We start from the raw sequence: 7,288 nt of genomic DNA, 5'->3' as shown, positions 1-7,288 counted from the left end.
GCTAGGGATCTAACCAATCCATCTCTAACACTATACAACTCCGATCTAGCGAGGCATACCAAGTCCCTCCCAAACATGCTACCGCTACTGCATCCTATGTAACCTTTTCCAATAGGGCACATCCCCTCATTACCCTTCGAATAACCAAGGTATGCAGATGGCATATAACTCGATCACAATCAAATGCTCAAAAATAAAATACTCATACCGATAATGATTCAGAGCCATAACAATATAATCATGCACAAATAAAAGAACTGAAAACAGAACTCGCATACCTGCAACGTCCGGTGCTGATCGCGTCTCTAAGGTAGTCATCTGAAAAGCTCTGCCTCCTACCGTAGGCGCCTCTGCCCAGCCCTGACGGCCATCTGTGATCCTCAAAGTTGCAGGGGCAGGTGTCATCACCCGTCCTGCTGAAAACAAACTGGGGCACTGGGCCTTCTTGTGGCCCCGCTGATTGCAGTGAAAACATATCAAGTCTGATCCCTGTGTCGTGGTAGCAGTACAATCCCTGCTGAAATGACCAGTCCGACCGCACTTGAAACAGCCAGACTCACCACCGCTACCACTCCTGCACGCGCCCCCATGCGCCCTGCCACACTTTCTGCACCGACTGCGGTCCTGATAATCCCTTGATCTCGAATCCGATCCCTTGGGCCTTTTGCCCGAACCTGCAGCTACTTGAACCTCATCTAGCTTCTTCTTCCGGATTTGCTCGAAATTAATTTCCCTTTCTCTAGCCCGAGAAATCATATCTTCCAGTGTCATACAGTTGGATCTGCTCACGAACTCCCTGATGTCATCCCTCAACATCTCATGGTATCGAGCCTTCTTCATCTCCTCATCCGCGACATACTGCAATACAAGAAGATCCCTCTCCCTGAACTTGGCGGTGATCTCCGCCACAGTCTTAGTGGTTTGCGTCAAATCCTGAAACTCCCGTGCCAACTCCTGCACCTCAATAATCGGCGAAAACTCCGCCCTGAACCTGGCCGAGAAATCGCTCCAAGTCATCGCGTCCAACGCGGCATCATCCCCCAAAGCATGACCAATATCCTCCCACCAATCCCTCGCTCTGTCCTTCAGAAGACAGGAAGCGAGTCTGACCTTGTCCCCTTCAGGACACCGGCTCGTACGAAATGCGTTGGCAACATCAGCCAACCATCTGCTGCTAGCAATGGGGTCCCTAGCCCCATGATAATCTGGTGCCCCGCAAGCTCTGAACTCCCGAAATGTCAAGGTACGCGCTCCCATCAAGGCCATCATCTCAGTACGGAAGGCTCCCAGCCTCTCATCCAAAATCTCCAATATACCCTCCTTGACCGTGCCAAAGATCATAGGAATCTGATCTAGCATACTGCGTGCAACCTCGGTGGATATCAACTACCTCATTCGCTCCTCGAGCTGCTCGGCTCCTGAGCCCAAGCCTGATCCCTCTCCGGCGCCTGATCCGCCCACTGGTCTCTCTCGCAACGTCACCATGTTGAAACACATAACACAACCACTATCAGAATACCCATCACTGCTACGAGACCAAACACACGCACTACCAGGTTCCTGGTCTTGTCTCGGCCTTTCCCGAATCGAGTACGGATCCTCTGCTTTCAGTAGTACGGGCCCATACTACCTTCCACATCTATCCGTACTTTCCTCAGGAATTGCTTTGACTCCACCAGGTCCCTTATACACTAATACTGCTCCCAGCACTATCTCATCCTAGGCTTACCCTAGGGAAACCTCTGACTCGACTCATACCAATCCTCAGCTACTGAAGGTCTTCTTGTGATGCAAATTAGCCATCACCTGGATACCATCACATGTGACGAGGCTCAGATAATCTTTCAAGTAAAAGACTCGTCCCTACAACGGTTGGACTCAAACAAGAGTTGCGCAATAGGACCAAATCCAGCACTCTGAGATTATTCAACCCTGATCACATGTGACGCGTCGTACCCACCTAATGGCTAACTTTCATCACTCAAAATCCCACAATGCACAAAGCAAGCAACATTCAGACAAGGGAAAATCTAACCGCGTCATACTCAAGCAATCATATCCACATAGCAAAAATCTAAACTAGCATGCAATGCAAACTCATAGACTCACACAAGCTCATAAACTCAGGCATAACCTAAACATGCTATCCTGCTACTGTCTAATCAGCACTACTATGCAGCTCAAAAGCACAAATAACAGGCACATAAGGCATCATCCCTAGATCCTTAGTCCTATTCTAGCATGTTGTTCTATTAACTGATAATCATAACATAAACTTGTATGGCTATTTTGGGATACTTACTTGAGCTCGGTTGATTGCATGCACCACACCCTTTTTCTATTTTCAAAGTTCTTTTCTTTTTGAATTACTTTTGCTTTTCTAAAACTGTTTTCTTTCCCAAAACCTTCTTTTACAAAACTGTCTTTTCATTTTGAAAACTTCTATACCAATTCCTCGGTTTGAGTTCAGACACACCCGAGAGCATGTCCGAATCCCTCAAACCAAGGCTCTGATACCAACTTGTAACGTCCCAGAATTCAAGGCTAAAAACTTCTTTTAATAAAACATTACTTAAAGCAAATTCATCATTTCAAAACGTAAGCGGAGTATTAGTTTCCAAAATACATGTTCGTTATCAGAGTAAACATTCCCAGGCTGTCTAATCTATGGTGTGTGCCATGCGATCACCCCGAGCTCTTTCCTCCGCTACCGAAAGTACCTGAAACCAAAACTGAAAACCGTAAGCACGAAGCTTAGTGAGTTCCCCACCCTACCACATACCATGCATAACCACATGCTGCACATACTGGGCCACGCCCGCTATCCTGGGCCTCGCCCTCCTACCTCGGGCCTCGCCCGCTATAGCGGCCCTGCCACTCCAGGCCCCGCCTGGCTTCGAGCCCCGCTCGGACACATATTTGTTTCACTTAGGCCCCGCCTGTCATAGGGCCTCGCCTGCTAACACATAATAGCACATAATCATACTGCAACACATAATCTAAACATATACAATGGATAATGTCCTAAGGCCTCGCTTATCCTGGGCCTCGCCCTTGTCCTGCTACTGATGAGACATGGAACCCCATCCATGCTCCTGCTGATAGTGACATACGGACCCGGCCCACACTCACTCCTTCCCTAACTTGGGCCTCGCCCCTGCTCTGCTGCTACTGAGATGTGGAACACCATCCACACTCTGCTATTGGTGAGATACGGGACCTCGCCCCCACTCACCTCCCTACCAGGCACATACATGTATCACACAGACAACAAGTACAAACTATCATATAAACCAATCCTTGGGCACCCGCCCGCTATCAATGGACCTCGTCCGAATATCACACTAGCATACCATGCCTAGGGCTAACTCCCGGGTCTTCTACTCATAACTACATGGGCCAACGTTGTGGTCGTAGACCCATTCATACAAAGGGAAACTCACCTGCACTGGCTGAACTTGCTGATGATCCCACTAGCCGCTGCCCGACAACTCTCTGAACTCCTGCTCCACCCGCTCCCCGAGCTACCAATAACAATGCAACACTGAGTCTAACTGACCCCCGAAAGACTACCAAGTCAACTCTGGTCAAAGTCAAATTCTTGGTCAAAGTTAACCTTCCAGGTCAACCCTACTCGCCGAGTCACCCCAGTGACTCGCCGAGTTCATATGTTCAGAGTCCTTCTTTTTGCGACTCGACTCGCCGAGTCAGTCCATGACTCGCCGAGTCTACCGATTTCCGAGTCCTAACCTGACCAACTCACCGAGTCTCCAATCGACCCACTGATTCGAGTCTAAACTTTGGGGTTTTGCGACCTGACTCGCCGAGTCCAAGACAACCTTCAACAGACTCGCCGAGTTGTTCTTCCAACTCACCGAGTTCCTGCCCATCTTCATCTGACTCGACGAGCTGTTCATCCCACTCGTCGAGTTCCTCCAAATCTTCATGCTACTCGCCGAGTCCACTCAAAAGGACTCGCCGAGTCCATTCAGATCTCCATACATGCAGAGGACTTTTGAGTCATGCATGGACTCCAAACTGTAGATCTACCCTTCCCAAGCCTATTCCTCACGTAAAGTTGCAAACTTTACGTGTAGAGAAGGGGATCTAGGAAAAATACACCATAAACTAGGGTTTAAAGCAAAGAGGCCCCATACTCAACTCAAGGACTGAAACTTTATGCTTTCCAAGACCAAAATACACTTAGATCTGAAGTAGCAACTCCAGATCCAGCTTCTAACTCAAATGGATAACTATCCATGGCTTAAAAAGCCCCAAATCTCACAACCAAAGAAGATCTACAGGAAAGAAACGACTTATTACCTTCAATAACTCAGAAAGTTTCCCCAAACTTCAGATCCAAGGCCAATCCTTGAAGCTTCAATGTTTCCCCTTCTCCTTCTTCCTTCAAACCACTCCCAAAATGGCTTGGAAACTTGAATGCACAACAATGGAGGCTTAGGGTTCGTATTCTGGGTGAGAGAGGCAGTAAAGGAACCCTAGGGAAGAGGATGAGACATTTAAATAGGCTCCAAGTCCTGAATTTAGGGTTTTCCTCGCACATACCAGACTCGCCGAGTCCACTTGGCCGACCCGCCGAGTTGGTCACTTACTCCTCGACCCGGATCCCGCTCGGACTCGCCGAGTTCCTCCTTGGACTCGCCGAGTCGCCCCTAAAAATTAGGGTTTTCTTTCCTTTCTTGGCCTTCCAAATTTTGGGTGTTACATGGCCCCTAATGGAAATAGTTGGCAAATTGGTCCCATGCATGCAAGGATGGTATACGCGTGTCTGGCTGGGTACGCCCAACGTAAGCTGGGGGTATGCCCAGCGTAATGGTCAGAGTGTCAGCATCTTTATGAGCTCAAGGCTCTTTCATTCTCAGCCTCCATAGCCTTCTAAGCCTCATTTTGGAAACCCTAACCTCATTGTGAGAGATCTAAGTGTGCTTTTGGTGTGTTCTTACTCATTTCCAAAAAAAGGGTGCTTGGTGCTAGCTTGTGGTTCAAGGGAGAACGTTTAGATCCAAACTTTTGGCTTCATTTCTAGCTCATTTAAGCTCGGGAAGTCGTCAGGGCAGCAACTAGGGATTTCTTTTAGTGAGCTTCTACATTCGAGGTGAGTCTCCTCACTATTTCTATGGGTCGAAGGCACCAATGCCGACCCATTTGGTTTATGTGTTGTAAGAAGACCCGGGGGTAATACCTTGGCAGTTTGTATGATAGACCAAGAGGCGGATCCTGGAAAACTGTATGCAAGACTAGAGTCTGAACTCTGGCAGTTACATAGTTAAGTAATGTAGATTGTATGTTAGTTGTCTTTGTGATGCTTGCATGGAAGACCCTGAGGTGGCTCCTGGAACATGTCTATAAGGCCCAATGTTGTGGCCCTCGGCCTTGCAAGGAAGACCACGAGGTGGCTCATGGCATAATGGCAAGACTATGGTTGGCACATAGCACTTTTATTGGTTGATTGGATATGTATGATATCGTTTGGCTCATGGTTATGAATGGTATGTGGTATTTTGGGGAACTCACTAAGTTTTGTGCTTACAGTTTGTGTATGGTTTCAGGTACTTCCTGTTCAAAAGGGAAGGGTCCGGCTTGATCGCAACGCACACACTTATGTTTTTCCGCAACTTATGATTTTGGGAATTACTTTGATAATTGTTTTAATTTTGAATACCTTGATGTTTGAATAAATGTAAATGGATGTTTGAATCTATATATTAAAAATGAAATTTTTACCTTTGATTTTTGGGACGTTATACACAATATCTAGCGCAAGGAAACCAAAAGTATAAAATGTGAAAAGTGTAAATATGTGTTGATTTTCTATACAAGGTTTCTCATGTTTTGTAATTTTGCATGAGACAATTTTTAAAACAGTATGTGTAACGTCCGTCGATTCAGACTAGTCTATTTAGAGACAATAAGCGTCAAAAATGACTTTTCGATGGAATATTATTTAGAGTATATGTCATTGGGTTCTGTACATATAAAGAACGTTGAAATTCGAGTTATAACGAAGAAGTTATGACCCGTCGAAGTTTTACGGCAAAACCGGCATGACACCGGGAATCGTAAAAAGCGAGATTGCGATAAAATACTTTTTAGCCTTAGCGATCTAACCGAATGTTGAAGTATACATTAAACCGAGAACCTGCATAAAAAAGAACGTCCAAATCTGACTTCGTATGAGGAAATTATGATTTTTCTAAGATTTAACATAGCAGTGCACAGTCCGGAATTCAAATTTTAGATTAATCGATTTCTAGCCAACACAACCTAAATGAGAATTGAATATCTCATTAATAGGAGCTCAACGATATAAAGACATACGAAAATGGACGTCGGATGACGAAGTTATGAATTTTTAACGGATTTTATCTGTCTAAGTCTGTTAAAATATAACTTTAAAAATAAAGTCAAATTTATCCGACGGGGTCTAAAAAATAGTTGTAGAATATATCATCACCTACGTGTGGATATAAAGAAGATCAAAAATGGAGCTCGTATGCGAAGGTTACTGATTTTAGAAGATAATTAGTTGTTGGAGTAATCTGCGAGTGACACGTGACACAATCTTGACCACTGCTTCTTCCCCACACTTTGCCACCACATGGTGACACTTGGCACTCAACTCGACGAGTTGGAGGCTTAGAACTCGCCGAGTTGGGCCATTTTCTAGCCTATAAATAGAGGTGCAAATCTTTCATTTCTTCACACCATTCACAACCCTTCTCTCCCAAACACTCCCAAACCTTCTCTTCTTTTCCCTAGCACTTCCTAAGTGTTAGAGGCGAGTCCCGGAGCGCTAGAAGGCTTCGAGAAGAAGAGATTTCGGCTCGAGAGTTCTGCCTCCGCGGAGCTCGGCTCCTAGCCAAACCTCCTAGTAAGTGAGTTATGCTTATCCTACTTTAAGTATAGCTTATGTTTAAGTTCAATATCATTATTATGAACTTATAAACAATAAATATATTATAAAATATAATATACAAAGTGTTATTATAATATCTTTTAACTACTCGCGGTATGGAGAATCTGGTTTGAAGGGCCGCATAGGGTTGTTGGATTTCAGAAGTGCTATAATGTCAAAATGATCCTGCCCTATGATTCACAACCTGAATTCCCAACCATGTACTAACCATTTCCATCACACGCACTAGATGATGGGGAGTTTCTCAAACTCCCAACCCTGAAGTCCTCAATCCATCAAACGCTGAACCACTTCTTTTCCTTCTCGGAGGTCGCGCACTCATTCTGGGTCTGCGTGCTCCTACCTTTGCAC

This window comes from Lactuca sativa, chromosome 8, assembly GCF_002870075.4.
Source record: "Lactuca sativa cultivar Salinas chromosome 8, Lsat_Salinas_v11, whole genome shotgun sequence".
In the NCBI taxonomy this organism is placed as follows: domain Eukaryota; kingdom Viridiplantae; phylum Streptophyta; class Magnoliopsida; order Asterales; family Asteraceae; genus Lactuca; species Lactuca sativa.
Note: the sequence above shows the minus strand (reverse complement) of the source record.